Source organism: Pan troglodytes, chromosome 10 (genome assembly GCF_028858775.2).
Source record: "Pan troglodytes isolate AG18354 chromosome 10, NHGRI_mPanTro3-v2.0_pri, whole genome shotgun sequence".
Classification (NCBI taxonomy): Eukaryota; Metazoa; Chordata; class Mammalia; order Primates; family Hominidae; genus Pan; species Pan troglodytes.
Window position 1 is genome coordinate 120,894,249 of NC_072408.2, and position 24,721 is coordinate 120,918,969.

The 24,721-nt window shown below is 42.9% G+C and overlaps 2 long non-coding RNA genes across 2 annotated transcripts in view; one reads left to right on the forward strand and one right to left on the reverse strand.

Moving 5' to 3' along the window:
* Positions 1-1,715: 1,715 nt before the first annotated feature.
* On the reverse strand, positions 1,716-9,096 carry LOC107967647 (uncharacterized). The gene is made up of 3 exons (XR_010148158.1): positions 3,962-9,096; positions 2,809-2,907; positions 1,716-2,377 (listed from the first exon to the last, which is right to left on the reverse strand). It is a non-coding gene; the product is annotated as an uncharacterized LOC107967647 (long non-coding RNA).
* Positions 9,040-24,721, forward strand: part of LOC129136561 (uncharacterized) — an 83,305-nt gene continuing 67,623 nt past the window's right edge. The window contains exon 1 of the long non-coding RNA XR_008538378.2: positions 9,040-9,701. This is a non-coding gene — a long non-coding RNA (uncharacterized LOC129136561). The remainder of the gene's footprint in view (positions 9,702-24,721) is intronic.

A 24,721-nucleotide genomic window follows, 5' to 3' on the forward strand; every position in this document is an offset into this window, starting at 1 on the left:
TATGCTTGTGCACATCACAGGCCAGAGGCCCAGATTGTCCCCTCTCCACTAGGGTGGTCCTCCAGTCGACTGGGGGTGGGCTGCCTGGTAGGTCTTTTCCAGGATTCTACAGCCTAGGGTAAAAAGTCGTGCCAAGCTGTCTCTCTGCTATATCCTGAAGTCTGACACCCTGTGGGTCAGCCCCTGAGGACCATCCAGCTTCTGTATCCCAACACCAAGTTCACTTTGTGTCTCCCACGACAGGGAAGAAACTTAGCGTTCCTTGGGGACCTGAGGGGATGCAGTGAGCTTAAGAATTTTCAAGAGCTTATCAATCAGCCCTTTTTCACCCCCAAGCGGATGTGTGGTGATATTGTGGTGGACCATTACTGGACACTCTGCTGAATAACTGGAGTGGCAACTTGTACTTTAGTCCAATGGACTATCCCTTTCATCCTGGCATTTCATCAACCAGAGGAAGAAAAAATAAGACATCATAAAGCTAAAGAAGCCCCTTATGGGCCTTTTGACTCTCACATCAATTTAGACACAACTGGAGTCCCACAGGGGATACCAGATCAATTTAAAGCCCAAAATCAAATAGCTGCAGGATTTGAGTCAATATTTTGGTGGTAACAAAAATTTAGATTGGATAAACTACATCTATTACAACCAACAGCAATTTACTACACTAGAGTTGCTGTTAAAAGAATAGCTGAGCAATTAGGGGCTACTAGCCAGATGGCTCGGGAAAATAGGATAGCCTTAGACATGACATTAGCAGAAAGAGGAAGAGTTTGCATCATGATTAAAACTCAATGTTGCACCTTCATCCCAGACACCACCACCCCTAATGGAAGTATAACAAAGGCATTGCAAGGTCTGACTGCTCTATCCAATGAGTTAGCCAGTAACTCAGGGGTAAATGACCCATTTACAGGATTGCTAGAAAAGTGGTTCAGTAAATGGAAAGGAATAATAGCCTCAATTCTTACCTCCCTCGCAGCCGTAATAGGTATACTTATTTTTGTCGGGTGCTGTGTCATACCATGCATCCATGGGTTGCTGCAGAGGCTCATAGAAACAGCACTAACTAAAACCTCCCTTAACTATCCTCCACCTTATCCAGAGAAGCTTCTTTTGGAAAATCAAGCAGAACGACTAAGCCAAGACATGTTAAACAAGTTTGGAGAGAAAGAGCTGTAAGGAAATGCAAGAGGAGGGGCTGTTAGTTATGAGTTCTAAATTTCTCTTCAAAAGAATGTCAGTATGTTCAATTCTTTGCGTTCTACTTTTAAACTTAACTTCCTTGTGAAGCAACCTTTTTCAATCACCGCCCATCTCCACCCTGGCTCACTCTGGGTTACCAGCCCCCGTCTCTAGCCTGGCTCATTCCAGGTTACCTGCTCATTCTCCACCCTCATTCCTGTTACTGCTTATTCTCCATCCTGACTCATTCCGATTTCCTTCTCTGCCATAACCATTTTTCCCGCCAAACCACTCACCCCACCACTCTTTAAATCAGCTAATCAGAATTAGTTTAGCCTGTGCAGTCTAACCCTAGCCAATAGGGGTACGACACAGCAGAAGGGGCTATGTGTGTCAGGAATAAGAACCCCTTCCACTCCCTTGTCCAAGTGTGCACTCACCACTGCTCCATCTGTGAGGGTACACCCTTCTCTAGAAGTAAATTGCCTTGCGGAGGATTAAAAAGAAAATTTAATATTCGAGTGCTATTTCTTTTGTGGCACCGAAACTTTATTTATAACATTATGACTGCTATTAGCACCACAGATTTGTAGGAGGGCTACTACTGTGTGACACTGTCCAGGCTGGAAGTAGGAATGTTATCTGGAGGCATTGCCCAGATTCTCCAGTGAACTTAATTGGATTTGAAGCTGGAGGAAGACTACCAGCATTTAGCTTCTCCCAGCATTCAGAGGGGGAAGGATGGGTTAAAGAAAGCTCCATGTGACAGCCCTGGAGATGGGCTGCTTGAATTGCTTTTCAAGGCAAGCCTTGGCATTCAGCTGTAGGATGGCAGGTAGCTGCACTGCCTTTGGGATCCATCGCAGCACTTGTCACTGTGGTCTCCCCAAGCAAATCCAGCTGATGACTGAGCACAGTAGGGGTAGTAGTGCCTGGCCATTTCTGCCCAATGCAGCATAGCTTCGAGCAGTCTTTGGAGCACATCACTGGGGCTTCAGACCTTATATCTGCATCATGACCTGAGGCTCTCCTTGTCTGCTTCCTCTCCTTTAATCCTACATAGGCTTCACCCAACATCCAGAGAAAGTGTCCACTCTAACAGCTGGGTCCTCCAGTAAGCAGTTGCTAGCACAAATCAATGTACTTCCCAGGGAGAAATTGGGGTGGTAGGGTGCAGTACACAAGGGATCTGTGTATGCACAAGTGTGTATAAAAGGTTACAGATGCAACAGCAGTTGTAGACCTATGCCAAGCCTCCCTCCATCCCATTGATTTCATGCCCCATGCCCCCCCACCACCTCCCACATCAGGCAGGACAAGCCTGCTCAGGTAGCCACACCTTCCCAGGGGGCTCAACCCCAGCCCCTCCTGAGGAACCTTTGAAGTGTAATTGCTGTCCCAGGATGTGCTGGTGCTGAAGAATATATCAAGATGCTAAATGCTAGCATTCTTCCTTCAGCTCCAGAGCCAAAACTAATACAAACACCCCATCCCCCCAGGTATTACTCTAATTCCATCAACAGGCTGACAAGGCCTGACCTCATCATGGGACCCCTCTGACTTATGGCCTTACCAACAGAGGCAGTGTCTTGAGACCTGAGCTAGATACCTTGTACCTACGTGGGAGGAAAGTGGTTCAAGAGATGAGCAGCCACCCCAGACCTGCAGCTGGAAGTGCCATGGTCATCCTCAGGGAAGAGCCTTAAGCTGAGGGATTTGCTGGGTGGAAGGAAGAGAACAGAGTCAAGCTGTTTAGGGTAGACACATTACTTCTTGCATTGCCCTTTTCCCAAGTTAGCCAACTTGGGAAGAGGAAAAATCAATTCCAAATTGTTAGTAGCATGAAATGGAGGTAGTATGAGGTCTTGTCCCCTGTGCTACTCAGCTGACAAGCTCTGCTTTTTATTTTAGCAATATCATTAGAAGATTGAGCAGAGTTCCCACTAGGAAAAATGATAGGATATTTAGCTTTACAGTAAATCATATATATAGAGGAAAGTATAGATTAGTATAGAACATGATGAATTTCAAAGTGAACCCTCAAGTACAGCCATAATTACACAAGTCACCCTATGTTGATTAGTTTAAGATCTGCTTTCCAGAAGCCTGTCCCATAAGCTTTCCTCCTACATGCAGAGAAATCTCACCTGGTACATCTATTCTTTTATGAGGTTTTAAACTACCTGATAGGGGATGATCCAGCACACGGAGCCAGAGCTGGCTGCAACCCAGGGTCCTTTGGATTAGTAGATGATGATTGCTAACTAGATTGAAGGGTAATCCTGTCCTCACTTCCATGTTTCATTTCCATCACATGTGCTATTGATGCCAGACAGTTTGCTCTCAACTATGGATCTAAATAAATCCAGGTTCAAATCCCATCTCTGCCTCTATTTTAAAACAAGTGCTAGGCCCATTTTAAAGTTAAACTGAGCTTAACAGCTACATCTATTCTCTACAAGTCTTTGAGGTATGCTTGGTCGCAGTGCTGGATAGAAAGCAAAGAGACCACGTGGGTACCCTGTGCATTCCCATCATTGGGTCTGCTCTGGGACCTAGATGGAAGTTACCAGATGCTCTCGGGATCCACTAGTGGGGATCTTTCCACTCAAGGAAGTGGAACTAGTGAGGGAAGGAAGTATACAAGGGTATAAATATCACATAAAGTACCACAGAGGGTAACTGGCTCAATTCCACAGCAGAGCCCTGGAGACAACATACATCTCTTCAGTTGGCCTTGTGGGTGTGAGGGAGCTGGAGTATTCATACCTACCCCTGCATCCTTCAGTTGTTAGTTAAAAAGCACCTGATTCTCCATGTGTGCAGTCAAGGCAGCCTGAGGCCCATCCTTCAACGATAGAGCACTGGCTGTTAAGAGGCAAAGTGTCGGGAGCCAGTGGCTGTGAAAATGGCAAAGAACCCAAGGGATGTAGACAGAATCCCTGGGCATCTTCTGTATCCACAAAGAACAAGCCCTAGGATAGGAGATACTTCCAAGATGCTAATTTCTGTTAATGAAGCAGCTGTCCCAGAATTGAGTTCAGATCCCTGCACCTTCAGCCTTTTAAGCCATAGTTTCGTCTGCTCGCATGCAGCTTTCTTTAATTGTACAGAGAACCAGTCGGAGAACTACGTTCCAGTGAGAACTGAGAAAAACCAGGAATATTCTCACTGCATTGAGAATATCACACTTAATTTTTGATCTCTTGTCCGCAAGGGGCTTTAATGTAGTAGTGGGGACAGGAGGTATAGAGTCGATGTCAGTCACAGCAGCAGAACAGAAAAGAACTTAAGCAGGAGGAGGCCCCAGCAGGAGAGTATCAATGATGGCAGCAATGGTGGTGAGATCGGATAGGACAACTGTATCAGGCACAATGTGGAGGGAATCTCCTTATGACTAAGGCAGGAAGACCACAGTAAAAATAGAGGCTCTAAGTATGCAGGGGCCAGCCTAGTGCAGGGGATTCCAATGGTAGGGAGGATCATATACATTTCTGATACCAGAAAGGGTCAATCTTCCTCTCTATAGTTGAACACAGGCCAAAAATAGGCTGACAGCAGGATCTCTGAGTGGGTGTGCTGATTATTTTGTTTGCCTCCAGAGATCTAGCCTATCATTTTTCACTCTGTCCTGTGCTCAGAGAGGATCACCTGTTTGTCTTCACCTGGAAGACAGGGCAAGAGAGTGAGTAGATGTAGTCAATGAGAGGCACCAGCAGGTGATGGAAAGACAAGTGGAGGGAGGGTAATCAGTTGCCTTCTCCCCAGCCAGGGGCCACTTCCCTTTATGACTTCTGGTTCCATGATAACAGCTCAGTCAGGCCCAGGAGCACTGGTTACTTCTCTGTCCTCTCAGCTCTGGGAGCGTTGGGGTGGTCATGAAGCCCTGAGAAAGTAGAGGGACATGCCAACTTCTTGTTAGTTCCCTCAACCTTGCCCATACCTGTGGGTAATCAGAGATGGATTCTATCTCCAGTTAGGATCCTGATAGTGGTATTTGTGTGTGGGATTCCATACAAATGGTATGTGGACAGAAGGTGAGTTGACTATGAGAAGATCAGCTCACAGGCCAGTAGACTTCCTGATGCACAGCACACCATTGCATGAAGTAACTGGGACTCAAGCTTCCTTCTTCCAACTCAATCAGGATATGAGAGCATTGGTACATGGTGACAGCATTCAGGAATCAGATCCAAGGAGAGAAAGATAGCTTCATGTATCAAAGTGGAGATGTCCTTGTAAGAAATTACATCTTTGGAGGGTCAGCCCTTCCCTGAGAACTTCTTCACTCTGTCCTGTGTTCAGAGAGGATCACCTGCTTGTCTTCACCTGGAAGACAGGACAAGAGAGCAAGTAGATGTAGTCAATGAGAGGCACCAGCAGGTGATAGAAAGTGGAGGAGGTTGGGTAGTCCATCGCCTTCTCCCCAGCCAGGGACCACTTTTCTTTATGACTTCAGCTTCCATGACAACAGCTCAGTCAGGAGGATTCCAGAAGCCTGTTACCAGAAGCACTGGTTACTTCCCCCGTCCTCTCAGCTCTGGGAAGGGTGGGGTGGTCATGAAGTCCTGAGAGAGCAGAGGGACACACCAACTTCTCTTGTTGGTTCCCTCAACCCTGCCCATACCTATGGGTAATCAGAGATGGATTCAGTCTCCAGTTAGGATCCTGATCAAGGTATTTGCATGGGGGATTCCATGCAGATGGTGTATAGAGAGAAGATAGACACAAGGTGAGTTGACTATTATGAGAAGTTCAGCTCACAGGCCAGTAGACTTCCTGATGAAGGGCAGAACATCACTGCATGAAGTAACTGGGACTCAGAGCTTCCTTCTTCCCACTTCATCAGGATATAAGAGCTTTGGTCCACAAGGACAGTGTTCAGGAATCAGATCCAAGGAGAGAAAGACAACTTCATGTATCAGATTGAAGTGGATATGTCCTTGTAAGAAATGACATCTTTAGAGGGTAGGCCCTTCCCTGAGAACTTCTTCACCATGTCCTGTGCTCAGAGAGGATCACCTGTTTGTCTTCATCTGGAAGACAGGGCAAGAGAGTGAGTAGATGTAGTCAATGAGAGGCACCAGCAGCTGATGGAGGGAAAAGTGAAGGGAGGTTAGTCAGTTGCCTTCTCCCCCAGCCAGGGGCCACTTCCCTTTATGACTTCGGCTTCCATGATAACAGCTCAGTCAGGCCCAGGAGCACTGGTTACTTCCCCTGTTCTCTCAGCTCTGGGAGGGATTGGGTGGTCATGAAGTCCTGAGAGAGCAGAGGGACACACCAACTTCTCTTGTTGGTTCCCTCAACCCTGCCCATACCTGTGGGTAATCAGAGATGGATTCAGTCTCCAGTTAGGATCCTGATCAAGGTATTTTTATGGGGGATTCCATGCAGATGGTGTATAGAGAGAAGATAGACACAAGGTGAGTTGACTATTATGAGAAGTTCAGCTCACAGGCCAGTAGACTTCCTGATGAAGGACAGAACACCATTGCATGAAGTAACTGGGACTCAAAGCTTCCTTCTTCCCACTTGACCAGGATATAAGAGCTTTGGTCCACAAGGACAGGTTCAGGAATCAGATCCAAAGAAAGAAAGACAACTTCATGTATCAGAGTGAAGTGGAGATGTCCTTATGAGAAATGACATTGTTAGAAGTTATCAGGGAAGGGCAGACCCTCCCCAGTGAGGGCTCACATTCATGCCCCTTTGGCAAAACCAAGTTGACCACACTTATCCCAGTAATCTATCCTGGAAAGGCCTTTGGGCAGAGATAGAGAGCATTTTGCTTAGAAATCTACTTTCAGACCCACTGAGGGCCATTCCAGAGCCCCACAGGACAGGACAGAAGACAGCCCAGGTTTCCATAGAGGGGACTGAGCTCACTCAGGTGAAGGATCCCACTACTAGGAACTTGGTTGTATAGTCTCAGGAGTATCTCGGTAGAATTCCACTGCATCACATAGGGATGACCAGAACTTGAAGTCCCTATAACTAAGGTTTTTGTTTCTGTTCCTTCTGTCTCTATGAGGACCCAGGAACCAAGAATTATTTAAGCAGGGTCTAGTTCCCTATTTCTAGAGAATTATACTACCCTCACAAAAACTTCTGAGACTGCAGAATTTTAAATAGTGACTGTTTAACATTGTCAACTAAACCCACTCTCATTAGCAAGGGCCAAGAAATTGCCACTGAAGAACACGTTCAGTTTGATTCTTCTCACTAGCAGAAGAGGCTAAATAATGCCAAGCCTTTAAAATCCTTGAACTGCAGTCATGACTGCAGGTTTGAATACAATGCTTCTCTTATGCTCACTTGCAAGAGCATACGAAGTCTCAAGCCACCTAATTGCCAACAGAGGGAAGACAACATACCCTTCTACTCTTGTTCTATGGCTTCAGATGGTAGGACACATTTATCTACTTTGGGACCATTCCTTGACTTCAGATGTGGTTGAATCCTGGTCAATTTTCCCATTTGTTCTCTAGTGAACTCTCATTCCCCTTCAACTTGAAGGGCAGTGACTAAACATTCCACAGATGAAGCCCAGTTTTACTTTGAAGTATGCTAGCATTTGCATTTACACCATCACTATTGGTAGTACTTTACTGTGGTATAGAAAGAAGTCATAATTCCTGTTGTACTGTCTATAGCACCATTGTGTACTGTACACAGATACCTAATTAGTACATTAAATGTTATTTAGGAAAACAATGCTTGTTTTGTTTGAGTTCCTTTGATTGTCATGGGTTTTAAGAGGGTTTTAGTGATACATGGGGGAAACTGATTGGGGGTTTTAGGTTGGTTGGGATTGCATTATTTTCCCCATCTAAAACTTTGGATAGCAGGAGTCCATATCCCACTTTCAAGGATAAATTAGAAGAGAGGCATGTAAATTTAAACACATTTGACATTTGCAGAAGCCATGATGGAACACATAATCTCATCTTCATTTTGATCTTAAGTATAGGTCAGAAGAAGATTATTCCAGCCCAAGAAACCTCTGTGGTCTAAAGAGTACACTAGCAGGACTACTGGGGAGCCGTGGTCTTTATGGGGAGTGAAGATCATTTTGTTGGTTGCTCTTTGGGTGTTCATCAATGAGAAGACTCAGACTTTTCAAAGGCTGGCCAGCAGAAGCTTGGCAAAGGCTCTTTAGGATTTCATGCTGCTGCCTGAGGGTGGAGGACATTGCTGATTAGTGTCAGAGCTAGCTCCCCACAAAAAGGATACCAAGTTGGGAAATGAGAATGCGGTTCCCTTGACATCTTTAGTAAATCTCTGGTAAATAAAAACTTGGTGAAATGGTCATTGACTGCAGTCCTGCACCATGATTTTCCTCTGGGGACTCAGTGGGCTTTATTGGCTCCTGTTTCATGCATAACGTAGGTGATGAAAGAGTCCAGGCCCAGCCTGGAAATCCTAAGATGCATAGGTCCACATCAAGGGGGCACAGGTAACAGCAAAGCTGGCAGATTGCAACATTGACAGAGCCAGGTTTAGAGACGATAAACTTGTTCTTTGGAAATGAACTAAGAACTGGCTTCAGTACTGAACATGCCTAGAGGTATGAGTTCCTATGAATGAAGGGTAAGAATGTGACAAGTATGGTGGCCCATCTGTCCTTACAGGGATCTTCATAGCCAAGGACTGGATTTGAACAAGTCAGTCTCCAGCTATGTTTTAGAGACTGAGGACTGTGCCCGTCATCCCTTAGAGCTTCTCTCTGGGCCACTGGCTTGAAGCGCACATCTCAGGGAAAAAGGTCAGTGTGATTCCCTTATTTCTTTGTGGAAAGACCTCAGTAGTCAAAAGTGTTTGCCTGCGTTATTTGTCTGAAAAGGATCTTCTCTAGGACAGCTAGGTCCACAGGACAGCACCAAGAGTTACTCTGCACGCTTATAGTACCTGTTTATGAACAGAAACAGAGGCAATATTCACATGAAAGCTCAAATGTGGATCTCTCCTACCATAGTCACGTCTTCACAAGCTGACAGCCCTCTCAATTCTGAGATTTGTTATTCAGCCTTTTCCCAATAGGATCTACAAAGCACCTCTTGACCATTTATCACGCATGGAACCAACATGTCAAATTCCTCAATAACTGATTCCCGCCTAGGATCACACTCATTGACTAGCTCCACCAATTCTTACAATTCATTCAGGCTCTGCTACAAGCATACAGCTTTGCTAGAAGTAGATTTCTTCTAGGAAATTTCATGCTACTGAGAGGTTGTGTGGCAGAGCCATGTTGCCATTCTTCCAGCATGACTTGATAGCTAAGTTGAACACTATCCCAAGGAGATGCCTCCTTGACAATTTACACTACAAAGTGAATCATAACCCTGACCCTGGAGACTGCTATAACGGGCTCCTGTGAGAGTTCTATTTGCAGAACCCAGAATTCACAACGGAACATCAACATATCCAAAAGACAAGTTTCAATGAACAGATTCTCAGCAAAAGGACTCTAAGGATGCAGAGGAAGGGAAGTCGCCCAATCTGGGAAGGAGGTACGTAGAAGAGTGTTACTATAGCAGGACGCTCACTTGAACTTGGGTTGTGTGTGAGTTCCCACCACTCTCTGGTGAGAATGACTCATTGTGCCCAAGTCACTTGTGCAAACAATGTGGTATATGAACACCTTTTCTTGGAGTTCGGAATTTGAATATGTACTAAAGCAGAGGATGCCTATTTTGGCTAGACCTCAATTAAAACCTTAGGTGCTGAGTTTCTAACAGGCTTCCCTGGCAGAAGACACATCATGAGTTTTACTCATAGCTGGGGAGTTAAGCCTTGGTGACCGCACTGGGAGAAGGCACTCAAGCTTGTGTTTTCTTCCAGACCTTGCCCCAGTGCCTCTTCTCTTAGCTGATTGTGCTTTGGATCTTTCATTGTGTAAGTAATAGCCATCAGTACAGCCATGGCTGTACTGAGAGTCCTACTTGTGAATCATTGACACTGGGTACAGTGGAGATCCCAACACAGTGGGTACCTAATTTTTGCCTGGAAACAGCATAATCTCAATTTCTAAAGGACTACATACGTTTTGGGAAGTATGTATAATGTGTAACCAGGAAGGACTAAAGACCCTGGTATCTATTCCTAAAGATTTGCTATCCCTGTTTAAGGGTAAACATTTCTTCATATTCCTTGGTATGAGATGCCTCTCCCCATTCTTGCCAGCCTGGATTTTTTTTTTTTTTTCCCTCAAGGTGGAGTTTTGCTCTTGTTGCCCAGGCTGGAGTGCAATGGTGCAATCTCAGCTCACTGCTACCGCCACCTCCTGGGTTCAAGCGGTTCTCCTGCCCCAGCCTCCCTAGTAGCTGGGATTATAGGCATGCACCACCATGCCCGGATGATTTTTTGTATTTTTAGTAGAGATGAGGTTTCTCCATGTTGGTCAGGCTGGTCTCAAACTCCTCACCTCAGGTGATCTGCCTGCCTCGGCCTTCCAGAGTGCTGGGATTAAAGGTGTGAGCCACCGTGCCCAGCTGCCTGCATTTTTTTTAAACCAGTGTGACAAATGTATCCAATGTTTTATATGAGAACATGCATTTCCTTATGTTTGCTGTCCATTTGTGTTGTCTCAAAAATTTCTCATATTTGTACATTTTTCTTTTTCCCTTAATGCCACTAATAGGCCAAGTGTTCAGTTTGCTCTTTTATGTTTAAAAGGCAAGGTGCTTAACCAAAGACTAGCTTATTCTATTTAATATAGCATTTTTTTACACCACCTAGTTCTGTTAGCTGCTCTAACCTCAGCTCTGGCATACAGGAAAAAGTTCTGCAGCTACAGCTTGTAAGCAGTAATGAAAGAGAATTGAGTATATCAACTCCAAATTTGAGTGTTAGAATTCTAAGTCATTGTTACTAAGAGTTGTACATTTACATAGATATCTAGTCTAATTATTACTATCATTATGGAGCGGCTTCATGCCTGGCAATACTCCTTGCTCCAAGGTGTTTTGATACTGACACAGCCACTCCAGCTTTCTTCTGACCTGCGTTAGCATGGTGCATCTTCCCATCATTAACCATTTGTGTCTTTGGATAAAGACTCAACCATAGGCTGCCTACAAGAAACTTATTTTTATGAACTTTGATGATCCATACACTTTAGTAGTGCTATTTGGGTCATATTTATCTCATGTTTAGATTTAAGTATGCCATCTATTTTTGTGTAATTTGTTTTCATTTTTTCTGCCTGCTTTTATTATCCTACTTTGTCTACTTTTTAGCTATAACTGTTTTGGTTGCTTTAGGGCTTACAGTATATGCTTAAACTTCCAGTCCACCTTGAATATGCCACTTCACATACAAGAAGCTATACTTCCTTCTCCCAGACTTTGTGCTATAGTCATTTCACTTCTACATGTTATAAACCCTGTGATACGTTGTTTAAACTGAGTTATCTTTAAAGTAAATTAAGTCTTGACCTACATATTTACTATTTCTGGGGATTTACTTGGCATTTTTTCCTCCTACCTGAATTTATTTAGCATTTCTTATACCACAATAGAAGTCTGCCAATGATAAAAGATGGAAAGACAGAAGCTGAAATTGTTTTGCTTTTGTGTAAGATTCACTAGGAATAAGTATGTTGTCAGATTTTCTCAGTACTTTATGATATACCTTAGTTAAGGGAATTTTAAAAGTATAATGTATAGCAGAATGAGAAACATTTCTTTAGAAGCAATTCAAGCCAGAAGACAGTGGGCAACATTTTAAATAAGATTGCTTAAAAACAAGCAACAATTCATCATCTTTTTTGAAGTTCACTGGGCTCCTGGGATCTGTGGGTTTATGGTTTTCATGAAGTTTGGAACATTTTGGCCATGTTTTTGTCCCTCCCCTGCCCTTCGGGGACTCCAATTACAGCCACGTACCTGTGTTTCACTCCATGGACCGTGTATAAGATGGTGTTCCCATAAGATTAGTGGAGCTGAAAATTCCTGTTGCCTAGTGATGCCGTAGCTGTCATAATGTTGTAGTGCAATGCGTTACTCATGTTTGCAGCAATGCTGATGTAAACAAACCTAATAGACTGCCAGTCATCTGAAAGTATAGCATACAGTTATGTGCAATACATCATACTTCAGTGATTGCTTACTGGTTTATCTACTATTTGAGTATTTCCCTCTACATATCAAGTTAACTAAGACAGACACAGGCAGGTCCTTCGGGAGGCATTCCAGAAGGATGCATTGTTATCATAGGAGATGACAGCCCCATCCATATTACTGCCTCTGAAGATCTTCTAGTGGGACAAGGTGTAGAGGTAGGGAACAGTGCTATTGGTGATCCTGACCCCGTGTAGGCCAAGGCTACTTTGTGTGCTGACATCTTAGCTTAACGAAGGTCTAAAGGGTAAATAGAAACAAGCTTATAGAATAAGGATAAAAACATTCTTGTATGTATGTACAGTGTTTTAAGCTAAGTATTATCAAAATTTCAATTACAGTTAAGGAGTTTAAGTTAAAGATAATTTGGTACTAAAGTTTTATTAAGTTAGTATAGCTTAAGTATATTATGTTTACGAAGGCTACAGTAGAGTACAGTATCATCCCAGGTCTTTACATTCACTGACTCACAGCAGCTTCCAGTCCTGCAGGCACCATTCATGGTAAGTGCCCTATATAAGTATAGGTCATCCTTTGCTCCCTATTTTTACTATACTTTAAGATGAAAATAATGTTGTGTTACAGCTGCCTATGGTATTCAGTAATATGCCACACAGGTTTGTAGCCTAGGAGCAGGCCATATCATATAGCCTGGGTATGAGTGAGCTATACCATCTAGCTTCACATAAGTCACTAGTCTTGTCTTTTTTTTTGTACTTATTTATTTATTCATAATTTCAACTTTTTATTTATTTTTTTATTATTATACTTTAAGTTTTAGGGTACATGTGCACAATGTGCAGGTTAGTTACATATGTATACATGTGACATGCTGGTGCGCTGCACCCACTAACTCGTCATCTAGCATTAGGTATATCTCCCAATGCTATTCCTCCCCCCTCCCCCCTCCCCTCACCCCACAACAGTCCCCAGAGTGTGATGTTCCCCTTCCTGTGTCCATGTGTTCTCATTGTTCAATTCCCACCTATGAGTGAGAATATGCGGTGTTTGGTTTTTTGTTCTTGCGATAGTTTACTGAGAATGATGATTTTCAATTTCATTCGTGTCCCTACAAAGGACATGAACTCATCATTTTTTATGGCTGCATAGTATTCCATGGTGTATATGTGCCACATTTTCTTAATCCAGTCTATCATTGTTGGACATTTGGGTTGGTTCCAAGTCTTTGCTATTGTGAATTGTGCCACAATAAACATACGTGTGCATGTGTCTTTATAGCAGCATGATTTATAGTCCTTTGGGTATATACCCAGTAATGGGATGGCTGGGTCAAATGGTATTTCTAGTTCTAGATCCCTGAGGAATCGCCACACTGACTTCCACAATGGTTGAACTAGTTTACAGTCCCACCAACAGTGTAGAAGTGTTCCTATTTCTCCACATCCTCTCCAGCACCTGTTGTTTCCTGACTTTTTAATGATTGCCATTCTAACTGGTGTGAGATGATATCTCATTGTGGTTTTGATTTGCATTTCTCTGATGGCCAGTGATGGTGAGCATTTTTTCTGTGTTTTTTGGCTGCATAAATGTCTTCTTTTGAGAAGTGTCTGTTCATGTCCTTCGCCCACTTTTTGATGGGGTTGTTTGCTTTTTTCTTGTAAATTTGTTTGAGTTCATTGTAGATTCTGGATATTAGCCCTTTGTCAGATGAATAGGTTGCGAAAATTTTCTCCCATTTTGTGGGTTGCCTGTTCACTCTGATGGTAGTTTCTTTTGCTGTGCAGAAGCTCTTTAGTTTAATTAGATCCCATTTGTCAATTTTGGCATTTGTTGCCATTGCTTTTGGTGTTTTAGACATGAAGTCCTTGCCCATGCGCCTATGTCCTGAATGGTAATGCCTAGGTTTTCTTCTAGGGTTTTTATGGTTTTAGGTCTAACGTTTAAGTCTTTAATCCATCTTGAATTGATTTTTGTATAAGGTGTAAGGAAGGGATCCAGTTTCAGCTTTCTACATACGGCTAGCCAGTTTTCCCAGCACCATTTATTAAATAGGGAATCCTTTCCCCATTGCTTGTTTTTCTCAGGTTTGTCAAAGATGAGATAGTTGTAGATATGCGGCGTTATTTCTGAGGGCTTTGATCAAGTGGGCTTCATCCCTGGGATGCAAGGCTGGTTCAATATATGCAAATCAATAAATGTAATCCAGCACATAAACAGAACCAAACACAAAAACCACATGATTATCTCAATAGATGCAGAAAAGGCCTTTGACAAAATTCAACAACACTTCATGCTAAAAACTCTCAATAAATTAGGTATTGATGGGATGTATCTCAAAATAATAAGAGCTATCTATGACAAACCCACAGCCAATATCATATTGAATGGGCAAAAAACTGGAAGCATACTCTTTGAAAACTGGCACAAGACAGGGATGCCCTCTCTCACCACTCCTATTCAACACAGTGTTGGAAGTTCTGGCCAGAGCAATTAGGCAGAAGAAGGAAATAAAGGGTATTCAATTAGGAAAAGAGGAAGTCAAATTGTCCCTGTTTGCAGATGACATAATTGTATATCTAGAAAACCCCATTGTCTCAGCCCAAAATCTCCTTAAGCTGATAAGTAACTTCAGCAAAGTCTCAGGATACAAAATCAATGTACAAAAATCACAAGCATTCTTATACACCAATAACAGACAAACAGAGAGCCAAATCATGAGGGAACTCCAATTCACAATTGCTTCAAAGAGAATAAAATACCTAGGAATCCACCTTACAATGAACGTGAAGGACCTCTTTAAGGAGAACTACAAACCACTGCTCAATGAAATTAAAGAAGATACAAACAAATGGAAGAATATTCCATGCTCATGGATAGGAAGAATCAATATCGTGAAAATGGCCATACTGCCCAAGGTAATTTATAGATTCAATGCCATCCCCATCAAGCTACCAATGACTTTCTTCACAGAATTGGAAAAAACTACTTTAAAGTTCATATGGAACCATAAAAGAGCCTGCATCGCCAAGTCAATCCTAAGCCAAAAGAACAAAGCTGGAGGTATCACGCTACCTGACTTCAAACTATACTACAAGGCTACAGTAACCAAAACAGCATTGTACTGGTACCAAAACAGAGATATAGATCAATGGAACAGAATAGTCTTGTCTTTCAAATCTTTCATGCCTCCATTTAACATGTTCAGTCTTCTTTCTCAAACATATGGGTTGTAGGTATCTGTTTTAGTGTCCCTGTTCTAATTATGATTTCTAGACCTGTTTTTATTGATCTTATGAGTTGTACTTTTATAATTTAGAGATGAGGTCTCATTCTGTCATCCAGGCTGGGGTGCAGTGGTACAATCATAGCTGTGGCCCTAAATTCTTGGGCTCAAGCAACCCTCCTCCCTTAGACTGAGTAGCTGGGCTATAGGCACATACCACCAGGCCCAGCTAAGTTTTAAAGATTTGGAGATGTGAGGTCTCAATATGTTGGCTCAGGCTGGTCTCAAGCTCCCAGCCTCAAGCAATCCATCTGCCTCAGCCTCCCAAAGTGTTGGGATTACAGGCATGAGCCAACACACCCAGTCATGAGTTGTATTTTCTTGATTCTCCATATGCCTGGACATTTGATTGGATGCCCAAAATTGTGACTTTGGATATTTTTGTATTTCTAGAATTATTCTTATACCTTATTCTAAGATAGTTACTTGGTCAGCTAGATCCTTTTGAGCCTTGCTTTTAGGCTTCATCAGGATTAGGATAGCCTCTAGGGCAGGACTTATTCCATTACTAAGGCAACACCTTTGAGTACTTTGTCCTATATCCCATGAGTTAGGTTTCTATTCTGGATGCTAATAATAAAATTATTTCAAGTGCTATGTGAGTTCCAAGGATCATTTCCTTTAAGTCCCCTTTGGGTGGTTATTCCCTGGCCTAAGGTAGTTTCTTCACATGCATCTGGAGCTCAGCATTCAGCTGAAGATTCAAGGAGGACCCTCCATGGGTCTCTGGGGGTGTTCTGTGTGTGGCTGTCTCCTCCAGCATTCTGCCCTGCTAATTCTAGCTACCTGGGCCGGCCAGAATTCAACTCATGGAGATTGCTAGGCTGTGTTGCCTGTGCCTGGGCTGCATTCTAGATACTCTCCAGCCACTAAACTGGGCAAGTTACAGGGTCACCTTGTCTATTTCCCCTCTTAGGCATCAGTCTTGTGCTCTTGATAGAAGACAGTTTTCAGACTCTTGATATGTTTTATCAGTTTTTAGTTGTTTCAGGCAGGAAGATAAATCTAACCCTGTAATTCCATTTTGGTCAGGAGAAGCCTATACTTGTCTCAAGTGTTTTGAAAAATCCTTCATGGGGGTAGCTGTTGGTCATTAAGACTTTCTAGTCTGACCAGTAGTCACTATCACTGCAGTATTACTGTTATGTACTTGCTGAAAGAATGGTGGGATAAAGATGGGCAGGTTTTTGGTAGGTATTTATCAAATGGCTCATAGACTCAGGTGTAAAGGATAAACTTAACTCCTTGATTAGATTCTCAGCTGTTGGATACATTTCAGGTCTATAGGCTCAGTCTTTGGATCAATCTGATGGTCTTTGGTCTTTTCATGCAAGCAACAGACTACCAGGCAGTGATAGGCCCACAAATCTGAGACCTGTACAACCTAGCAGACTCTCGTTACCAGTGTCCCTACAAATTGCTATATACCTGTCTCTCCAGCTTCTTAGGGAATGAACACAGACCAGTAAGGTCCTAGTGATGCCCACCTCAAAACCCAAGACTCCCAAATCCCCTGGCTTAGAATGGTTTACTGCCTGAGAAATTCTTATCTGTGATTCAAAACTCCATACGAAAGTGAAACCAAGTGATTTAAAAGCAGAGTGGTTAGCAGAAGGACAGTTGTCATTTTCTCCTTAAATTATGAAGGGTTTTTCCTTTAGGTTTATAATTCTGAAATAAGGTCAATGGCCTAGAATATGCAAACAGGGTCTAAGAACATATTTTAGTAACTCTAACATTGTTCTGGGTGAAGTTCCTGGTTATAAGAGGTTAATCTGATCTTTAGAGATAATGCCTAAAGCCATTTCGATAGAAGCAAGCATCTAAAGGTTTTTCTGACTGATCACAAGCTCTGATAAAAGCAATATCTGTTCAAGGAAAACAGCGATTTCTTCCAGGGAAGCTGCTCTATGTAAACAGTATCATACAAGAGACTGAAAGATGGAATCCCACCAGCAACAACGACAGAAATTTCTGCTTTCAGGATACTTTAGATCAACCTAGAATTTCAGAAACTAACAGAAGCCATGGAAAGGAAGGGAATGAAAACAAATGGCAAACTGGAACTGTAGAGAGCCACTACAATCAGAACTCAGTCTAGGGAAGCCTCTGAAGTCATCTGAGGCAACAGTGGTCTGAATCCAAGGTTGGAGGTTCTAGTGGTTCACCTGCAGATAACAAAACCACTCTTCATCTGGGCTTGTCACTAAAACTGCTGTCATTTCTGTTAAGAACTCATTCAACAAATAAGACATTCATGTCTTATTAATGGAAGTGCCAAAAAAATGACAATCTCCATTTCTAATAGAGAGTGGACACTCCCTGTGAGTTCAGGCAGTTCTATTGGGGTGGTTGATCCCAGCCATACAAAGCCCAAGAGCTTGTATTCAAAGGATCTGCAGCTACACTGGGCACTAGGAAGAGACAATGCCAGCTTCACATGGCCACGTTATAAAATTGTTAAGCAAAGAATTCTTGGGAAAAGGCCATTCTTTGCAGAAGTAGAGTTAGAGTACCACCATCTGTAGTCTGGTCCTGTTCACATAAATGCCCAGTCTCAGGGATTCCATACACTTACTGCTGGGAAGTCAAAGCCCTCTTCAGTACCAGAAGTGGGCTACAGAGACTGGAAGCACAAGATTTTCCAATTCCCCTTAAGCCACATGAAGACCGTATCATTATGAATTGCGCTTGTCACAAGCATGTAAGGCTCTAGATAAAGCCAAACATTTTAGTCAACATTGAACCTGGGGCTGAATGCTAACATGCTTACATGGCTGGCAGAGCCTTGAAAAGTCTCCAGGCTGCTCACAAAGGCCACCTATTGACCCACATGCTGGTCAGTTGGTTCAGAATGAGCAGGAGACATAAGGTAATGTGTCTTCTGTCTCTTTGGATGATATTTTAACTTTGATAAAAGGGAGAAAATATACAGACTTATTTTGGTAAGGTTAGCATGAGATGTTCCTTGTCAGAAGATGGCATCAGTATTGCATAGACAGTGCTACAACACATGCCAATATCCTTTTCATAGACACTCAGACAATACCTATAGCTTCCTAGTTGTTTCAGACTTGTTTCTGCCCCTTTGCCAACACTGCTTCTCTACCTTAAGTAGGGTGATTGGTAAGTCAAAGGCTACTGGAAAGCCACAATTTAAGCAGTTAAAAGGTTAAAGCTGTATGGTAACTGGAAGTCTTATAACTGTATTAGGATAAATCCCAGTGGCTACAGATAGCATCTATTGTGAGCCAACATGACTCTCATCAACAGCAATTCAAAGGAAGATATAATTTTCTGTGAAGTCATCTTTAATCCCAAAATTATCTTTCTAGACCTGAGGCTAACAAGACCACATTTGGCTGAGTCCATACATGAGTTGGTTGAATATGCATCTGAAAGTTGAGCCTGAACAAGTTGAAGGACCTGTAGCTGCATTTGAAAGGAAATCCCCCCAAAAATATCTTGTTAGATGTCAGCCACAAGGTGTTTGTGGGGAAATTAAACTCTTTCTCAGGGGAATTGAGCTCAAAAAGATACCACGAACAAGTTTAGCCCATTAAGATTGGAATTTGGGCTTCTTAAGGTATACATTTCTCTCATGGGACTAAGATGACTGACCCAAGCACAGGCCAGAGACTGGGGCAGCTAGGCAGCATCCATGCTGGTGTAAGCACCACGTGAGACTAGCATAGGTCCCTCAGACTGCACAGTACTTAGGTGAACACTGCAAGAGTCACAGCACTGTGGGAGACTGGAGGTACAGGCACAGCCTCACGGCTGTATGCCACAGGTGTGGGCCTGGGCACCAAGATAGCATCTCACCCAGCGTGGGGGCTTTTCTGCCCACCTAGGTAGCCAGTGTGTCCCACAGCTCTGGAGGCTGCAGAGCGCCTGGGTGCCTCTTGGCTAAAATGGCCACCATGCACAGTTAGCTACAGACTCTCTGATGCCTATTTGCCAACTTGTGGGGCAGTTTGGGGTGCAGTAGGCTATAGGGATGCAGCTCTTGTCTCCGACTCTGGGCATACCATTCAGTGCTAATGCCTTTCAGAGGACGATACACCAAGGGAAAACCGGGGCCCCTTCTTGCAGCTGGTGAAAGTAAGGTTCTGCTAATAAAGCCCTGCTTCGCAATCTATTTTTGGCATAAGAATAAGCCCAGTTGGGCCTTGAAGTATGAGCAAAGCACTCCCTTGATGTGAAAAAGCAGGAAAAAAAAAATTAAACTGTCTTCCTGGAGTCACTCTAACTTTAGAAAATCAGAATGACCAAGCTCATGACTTGTCTTCTGAACTCAGAGGGTCATTTTTCAGATGGTCATAGTATTTTTTCATGTATTCGTTTGAATATATAGATGGTTCTAGCTTTAAATATACTTAAGTTTTGCTTTTTGGTGGTCATGTTCTATTCAGTAGGTTACAACTTGGCCTTCAGAGATACCAGTACCTTGATTAACAAGGGAATGAGGAGGAAACAGTCTTACTGTAAAGACTGATCGTTCCTTCTTTTTATATCTACCTTAACTAATTGGAGTTTTAGAAAATTCTAGAGGCCATGGACTCAAGTGAGACAGGTTGTTGGGCAAGCTAGTCAATACAGCCAGACCAGGATTAAAGTTCTGGATCTCTGTATCCAACTAAATAGCAGGCTCACAGACACATTGAGAACAGATGCCCAAAGCCCCCACAATAAAATGACATAGCCAACATGAAGTTTGAGTGCATAGGAATTTGACCCTAGGTCCCATCCATTGAGCTCATCCCTAACACCTATCCCAGAGTAACCAGATTTGACACCACTTGGCTCCTCACGAAGAATCATAAAACATTTTGTTGGAGAGATGCCACTTCGACCAAATTGGGAAATAAAATAGAGGTCATTTGAAGGTGTTTTTAACCCATGTTCAGTCCTAGGGTCATCCTATATACTTGAGCAGCCCGGGTTTTGGTGTCGTTACAGATAAACATCTCAGGGCAGACCAGAACCATCAGATGATCACCTCCCCCTGCTTATCTCTCTTTTACATTTGTCACAGTTCTTTGATTAGGTGAGGCAGCAGGCCAGGTCATTTTCAGATACTTCTTGAGCCTGGAAAAGACAAAAACCAGATGCAGACTTCTCATGAGGCTGGCCCTCAACATCAGGAAATCAGGTTGGTCACATCACGGGCTCTCAGTATTAAGAGACTTAAGCACTAATAACTACAGAAAATATGATTCAAGGAAGCCATCACTTTTTCTGCAATAGTACATTATGCTCAGAGCAACTTGTTGTTTAATATAAAGCTATGTTTCTATTCTATCAAGTTTCCAACTAGAGTCTATAGCTCTATTCTTCTATTCCTATGTGATGTTATCTAGGGGTCTAGGAACTACGGGTGTGGGTTGGGCTGGCTCATTATGTTCTCTTCCAGGAAGCTACTAGCAGAATTTGTGCTCCCCATCCACACATGCTTAGGTTCTCCTAAGTAAGAGGTCCTGGTTCTAGAGTAAGGTAGGAGAGATTTCTAATGTACACTAAGAGCATTCAATGTCAGATTCAAAGTGACCAAGCATGTACAGGCTGGGCAACCTAAAATGCTGCACAATCCACAACTGAGTGCTGACATGATGCAAGTTGAAAATTTTACATCTGACCACATGTGTCAGGTCAGTCAAAACAGAGGCACACCATTTGTGTTCCAAGGGGGGAAAAACACCCTCCCAGCCTCCTTTAGCCACGATACATCTTTTCTGCACATGCAGATTCCCCCATACAAGCATGCCAACAAAGGGAAATAAGATGGCGTGCAGGCTGGGCACACCAATGGCAGATTTCCCACAATGCCCTACTTGGGGACAAGAGCTATGCAAAGATTATTCTAAGTGTTGGGAGCAGGCCCCCCCTGAAATCTGGCCATAAACTGGCCCCAAAACTGGCCATAAAAACAAAATCTTTGCAGCACTGTGACATGTTCATGATGGCCATAATGCCCATGCTAGAAGGTTGTGGGTTTACGGGAATGAGGGCAAGGAACACCTGGCCCACCCAGGGCAGAAAACCACTTAAAGGCATTCTTAAGCCACAAACAATAGCATGAGCGATCTGTGCCTTAAGGACATGCTCCTGCTGCAGTTAACTAACCCAACCTACTCCTTTAATTCGGCCCATCCCTTCGTTTCCCATAAGGGATACTTTTAGTTAATTTAGTATCTATAGAAAAAACGCTAATGACTGGTTTGCTGTTAATAAATACTTGGGTAAATCTCTGTTCGGGACTGTCAGCTCTGAAGGCTGTGAGACCCCTGATTTCCCACTTCACACCTCTATATTTCTGTGTGTGTGTGTGTCTTTAATTCCTCTAGTGCCGCTGGGTTAGGGTCTCCCCAACCGAGCTGTTCTCTGCACTAAGCTCTGGTAGAGAGATACTGTTGGAAGGGTCAAGTCCTACCAACAGCCCTGTGGGTAAGAGTGATAAAAAGGCAGCATTTATGTTTATCTATAGCACAGAAAGCCAAGCTGTTGGAGAAACTGAACAGCAGTTAGAGTGTGAAGCATCTTACAGAAGAGTATAGTATTGACCACCATATGGAATGACCACCATGTGACCTGACAAAACAAAAATAAGCTAGTGAAGTTCGTGCTGAAAGTAGTGGATAGTAGAAAAATATTAAATAAAGCTGTAAGTGAAGGTAATCATGTTTGACAGTAGGTCTGTCAGCATGGCAGTGAACACACGTCACTCAGTGCTGTGCTAATTATGAAACAAGCAGAGATCACCATGGATTGAAAATTAGGGGGAACCGAATATTCAACAGACTGATCACAGAAGTTTAAAAGACATGGCAGTAAGCTTTCAAACATCTGTGGCAATAAAGACATCTGATCACGAAGCAGTGAAGAAATTCCTTAGTCATTCTGCCAAGGTCACTTCTGGTGAAAGTCTGATGCCAGGACAAGTCTATGATGCTGACAAAATACTGTTTTAGCATTATTGCCCCAGAAAGACTACAGCTGATGGGACAGCCTATAGAAACTGAGGATGCCAAGGACAGTAACTATGCTGGGATGTGCTAATGAAGACAGTGTAAACTTGTTATGAATGGCAAAAGCTTGTGTCCTCACTGTTTAAGGAGTTTCCTACAAGTCCATTATTGTGCTAACAAAAGGGTGTAGATAATTTAGGGACATCTTTCCCAGTTTATCATTTTGTGTCTGTAACTCATACTCACTGCAGGGAAGTTAGACTGGATGACAACAGCAAGATTGTTATTCTTTGATCATTGTTCTGTTCATCTTCCAGCTGAAGTTATTAAAAAGTGTTTATGCCATGTACTTTCACAACACAATTGCGTTAATTCAGCCACACGACTAGGATAGCCTTAGACCAGTAAATGAACACTTTGAACAGCATGCTAGCAGCTGTTAATAGAGGCATGGGTGTAGGTTTTCAAAAGGAAACCAGCATAGCAAATGCTTACATGCTGTCGTCAATGCTTGGAACAGTGATGAGTGTGTGCCTGAACATACAATCTCTGGCCTGCAATTATGTTCAGTGGTGAACAAGGCAATGACTTTGAAGGATTTTCGTGTGGAAAATGACCTTTGCATATGCAAAAGATATATCTTCAGAGTCCATTAGTAGGCTGGAAGAAACGGATGTTGACTTTTCGAAAGTTGTTCATTGCCAGGGAAATAGCTGAAATGGCTCTGACTAAGGTGATTGTGGCAACAGCAAAAGTATAGTATAGAAGTAGTATCTTCAGATGACATGGTAGAAGTGTGTGATAGGTTTAAGGACTAGAGCAGAGTATGTTCTTAAATTGTATCAGTCTCATTTTACCAATAAAAATGATAGTTTAAATGAGGTAGATGACGCTGGAGGAACCATTAAAAACCCATTCACCGAATATCTCATCTCTAAAGGGCCCATTTCCTGGTCCTTCAACTGCTTGATGTTTTCTCATGTAAAGAAAATATAGTGTAATCTTTTAATCAAAAACAGCATCATAGGTAGACCGATTTCTGTTTAACAGCTGATGCAGGTATTCTGGTGATGCTACTAGGCCTAGTTACCCTAAGCACTTTTCATTGCATTAGTTGTATGTCTTTTCACTGTTAAAACACCATATGAATAAAGTTATCGCTTATCAGTGGCATATAAACTCAAAGTCAAGAATGACGGTGATGCTAAACTATAGGTTGTCCATATGGATGGCTGAGATAGTGACACCTTTACTTTTTGATGGTTTGGTATAAACTTTGTTTTGAGCACAAATATCATATAAAGTAACCTTCAGGTGATGGCGTACATGAAATTGTTCTTAGATTTGTCCCACCCAAGATCTCTCATGTGAATGCAAATACTCAAATCCAAAAAAACCTGAAGATACTTCTGTTCCCAAGCATTTTGAATAAGGATATTCAACCCATAGCAGTGACCAGGTTTCTGCCAGTAGACTGGCAGGAGAAGGAAGTTATACCTGCAGGGGCAGCCAAATCTGGTTATGAGGCATGAGTTGTTACATCCTGACATCCTGGCATGGAAAAGGGTGTCTGGATCTTGCAGGAGTCATTGGGGGCACCACTTGGTACTTTCACACCCAGGGAGAACGTTGAATCTTTGCCCTTGATTTCCTTGTCTTTGTCAGGCATGGTTGGAGTTGCTCAAAGATGAGGGTCTGGGTCACTCTACCAGGTACATCTTGTGGAGGGTAAGGGAGATTCCCGGTATAGAACTTTAGAGGTGTGGCTATAGATACACTTCCTGGATGCGAGTGATAAGAAACCGTATCACTGGGGTAATACTGCATAGAAAGATATTTAAGCTTTTTGTCACTGACCCAGTTCCTTTCAAGACAATGCTACCTCCCAAGGCCAAAATGATCTAAAGGCATTTGGAGATAACTCAAGTAGAAGTCTCTTCTGAAAGAACTGTTCCTTAATTGCACTACTTCTATATGGACCCGGGAAGTGCACCTTCAGCTGTCTTTCCCAGATTTCTTTGGTCCCTTCAGAAGTCTTGGATAGTTCAGAACATGGAGGATACAGAGGTTGTGATGTATCCAATAAAGCCTGTGAAGCCCAACAGGTTTCTCAGAGGAAGGTGGGAGATTGAGTGGCATATCTATGTCTACAACACAAAAGACATACCAAGCTGCACGTGCATTCAGTGACTAGAAGC